Raw genomic sequence first — 4,205 nt, 5'->3', positions numbered from 1 at the left:
TTTTGCCATGAATTATTTAAGAGAGGCTTGCCGTACCCTGAGCAGATGATCTAGTTCCTCTCCTAAATGGGCAGTTGCCCTTTGAAGGGAAAAAAATGAAGCGAATTTGATTAGAAACAAATGAAAACCAGTTGATACGTTTTCAGTCTGACAACTTGCCCACTTTCCCTGTCTTCAAAGTCAGGGATAGTGAGATAGTATTTAAGTTATCCTGTACAGGTATTGTACTGCACCTAAGAAACACCGTGAAAGTTGAATTTTCTAACTTAATTATCTACATGTATGAGACACATAAACATACAAATTTTCATAACTTTTTTAAATCATTTACTATTCACAAAGTCCTGGTTTCTGTCAAATTTTAGAAATGTAAGATTTGCATTTGCTAATGAGTTGGAGTCCAAAATAATTGCAGAGACAAATCCTTTGGAGTTCAGTTCTGTGATAATCTCTGGCCTCAACGTTGGCCTGTTGCACTGAGATGGAATTGACAGGACAAAAGGAAGAAGGAAGAACGACTCTAGCCCTGTGCAGTTATGGCTTCAATTACTGGTTTCGCTAGTTGGCATGGTGAGTGAGAATATTTTCCACGCCTTGCTATCCCTGGGGTAGAATATAGGCATGCAAAAGCTGGAATACCATTGACGAGAGTTGTTTCATAAGTTTGGCACCCACTAGCACTTTTTTCCCAGTCCAGGGACTTGGATAATTATCTTGGTTCATGGTGGGTGGTATCTCACTAACAAATTGTTCTCTTGAGAGTACCATTGTTTCAGGTTTTGCAGCTAATGGTCTGGAATTTTTGGACTAATTGATTTAAATTTGTAATAACTTCTTTGTTTTATGTAGAAATGATTGGTCTTAGCACTGTAGGGCTATTCTAGCCTTGCAACTTTACATGTTTAGAATAATTGGATTAGGTTTGTAATATTCTTTTATTTTATGTGGAAACTATTGTTCTGACCACTGAAGGATCGTTGTAACCTTGCAGCCTTTTTCATGGAAACTAAACTCTTTGTTTTGCAGAGCTTCCCAAAAGTTAGTAAGCTTCACAAGGATAGGAAGCAAGTCTGTTTCCTAGCTTTGCTTCATCCTCCAAGGTCTACCCAGTATTTTCCATACAAGGATTCCATAAGGGTTTGCTGAACTGAATCCTATATATATGTCCTTGAGTCTGCTGCATAAACATGGGTAACTGTTTGTAATCATGGAAGAAAAGTAGAAATGATAGTCTGCCAGTCATTTCTCTAGCTCTGTGTTTGCTGCTTATTAGTGATGTGATCTTCAAAAAATCACTGAACCCATCTAAATTTCACCTTTTGCACTTGTATAATGGCAGTAGTAGAAGATAACTGATCTTAGCAAGTTATCATAACAATCAAGGGTGAAAATATGTATGAGAAAGTGTGTACTTTATAAACATACTGTAGTATAGAAATCCAAAGTATAATTATTATTAAATCTCACTTTGCTACCTGATTTTCTGATTAGTAACACTGTGGGGCCTGAGTTTCTGAGTCAGCAGCTGCCCTGGCCCTCAGGCTGCATTAGGACTCATTTTTCTCACTTGTGTTTGACTTTCTTATCTCTAAGTTCCTAATTTAAAGACATGGTTTCTTAATTTGTATAAATGAAAGATCATGAACTTTACATTGGATTATATATGTAAATGTTATTAAAGATTTTTATACTAAAAGCATAATAATTAGATGCATAGAAAGTAAACAAAGAGACTGAACATACAACTTAAATTCTAGGTGTTTTTGTTCTATTCCAGTGAGTGCCCTAATTTCTGTACTCATTGTGCAGAGATTCTTACCTGAGGAGCTAAAATTTGACAGGATTGAAATAATAATGTGATTAGAGGGATACTGTAGCACTATGGCAGTGGGGATCAACTTGCCTAAAACGTTTCAGAGGGAGATAGTCTATATAATGGTTTCTACATCAAGATGAGAAAAACCTGCCGATGTTTCCTCACCCACATCAAGTGACCCTTTCTCCAGTGGTCACTTGACTCTCTCTCCAATAAGCCATTCAAGTGACCACTGCCCATTTGTATTCACAGCTTTATGTCCCGCAGAAAGTTCGTTCATACCTCATTTAATGATTCACTGCATCACTTGGTTTCTGCGCCTACTTCCCTTTCTCTAACTCACCCTCTAGAACAAGACTGTGTCACACGGCAATGCTCAACAAGATGCAATGGTTAAATTAAGGAAGAAAACAAAATGAGGACTTTGGCATAAGATGCACAGCAAAGAAGGAATATCTATGCTGGGCTTGCTGAAGAAACTGTAAAAGCAAAAGGAGAGCCCCAAAGTCAAGTTTGGAAGATGCTATAGAACAAGCTGTGTATTGTGTGACCTCACAGCAGCTTGATTGAGGGCTTGTGGTGGTGGGCAGATCAAAATGGCTAAGATGGTCAAGTCAATACCAAGGTGGCTTCTGTAGGCACCTGGAAATTTTGAAAGGAGAAGGTTGGTAGGACAAGATGATTTATATTATTTAATGTATGTCCTTATCCTAGGTGATGACAACAGGTGCAAGTGTGACATGGAGCAACATGAATTCAACCAGGGCAACAAAGGTGGCTTTGGAAACTGGCATTACAAAAAGCGGTAGGACTGTGAGCTGAGACAGATCTTGTTTGAGCCCTGATCCACTGTAGCTGTGTGACTTAGAACAAGGTACTTAAACCTCTTCAACTTATTTTTTCTCATTTTAAAATATGGTTGACAATATCGGTAACTACTGTAAAGTGTTGTGAACTTTAAGCAAAACAAGAAGTTTAAAGCATTTATACTAATACCTGGTCATAGTAGAGACTAGCAAATTAAAAAATGTTTATTTTTTGTGCATCTGAAACATAGAAATCTCTGTAAGAACAGGGATGAAGTAGTTATACCTTGAGCCCTTGGGTGCTTGCGTGGGAAACCACAACCATAAAAAGTTGCCTGCTTTTCTTTCTCTTTTTATTCAAAATATTATTGAATATTGCAAGGCATTGGACTGGTTTGTGTGCAATATACAAGTATGTGTTTAAGACAATATCCATGTGTTCCAGAGTCTTATAATTGAGTGAAGGAAGAGAACATCTGTATATAAAACAATGAAAATTAAAAAAAATCATATAGTAAACTGCGAAGTAGAAAGACGGAACTGACGTGAGAGATCAGACAGCTGGATGTAAGTCCTGGACTCTTGTTGGTTCTGTGGCCTTGGGTTTGTCCTATGTACTTTCTAACCTTTGGTTTCCTCATTTGGAAGGTGAAAAGATTGGTTTCCAAGATCTCAAGTTTTCTACTGGGCCAGAAGATTCTAAGTCCGGTAGCGTTATTACTGCCATTCAGACTGATGCTGGAGGTTACTGAGTCATCAGGGGCTCAAGAAAAGGTTTATGGAGAGAAAGGACATTTAGGCCTGTTCTTGAGATTTCTCTAGGCAGAGAAAGGAGAGTGGTTTTAGAGGACATCAGAGCAAAAGCCCAGAAATGGACAATGACAGAATGTATTTGTAGTTATCCATACAACTCACATCAGAAGATGGACATAGTCAAGTGAAACAGTTTTAAATTGAACTGAATTTTATTGAAAATCTCTCCTGTAACAAACACTAGCCTGGGACTTCTCCTTATATTACCTAATTTAATCCACTAGCAATATGGTGTGATAGGCATCAATACCCATTTTTGGAGATGAGGCATGGACCCACATGCCACTGACCACGGAACCACACAGATAATCCCGAAGGGTGAAATAAATTGTCTCGAGCAAACACCTGGGTCCACACCTGGCCTGTAGATCACCAGCTGTCAATGTTTGGTATGTGGAAACTAAAGTTCAGAGAGACTAGATGACTTATCCAATGGTACAGAGTGATCGTATAATAAATTATGTTCAAATTTAAGTTTTCTGAATCCATGTCTCGTGCCCTTTCCACTACATTATCTTCTTATTAGAAAAACTGGAAGAGAAATCTGGATAGAGAGGTAGGCTCAGATGGTGAATAGCCTTGAAATCAGCCCCAGATTTAGATTGTATTCAGTGACCAACCAAGACTTTGAGTAGGATCTTGATAGAATCCAAGTGGTGCCATGGGATGGTTAATATGAAGACGAAAGAATATCATTAAAAGGGTAAATTTAAGAAAGGGATTCTAAGGATAGAAGTGGCAGAGTAGATTCAGAATGAGACAAAAAAAGA

The sequence above is a fragment of the Trachypithecus francoisi genome, unplaced genomic scaffold (genome assembly GCF_009764315.1).
Source record: "Trachypithecus francoisi isolate TF-2019V2 unplaced genomic scaffold, Tfra_2.0 Lachesis_group3, whole genome shotgun sequence".
NCBI lineage: Eukaryota > Metazoa > Chordata > Mammalia > Primates > Cercopithecidae > Trachypithecus > Trachypithecus francoisi.
The sequence above is the reverse complement of the archived record's forward strand: the minus strand, read 5'-3'. Positions refer to the sequence as shown.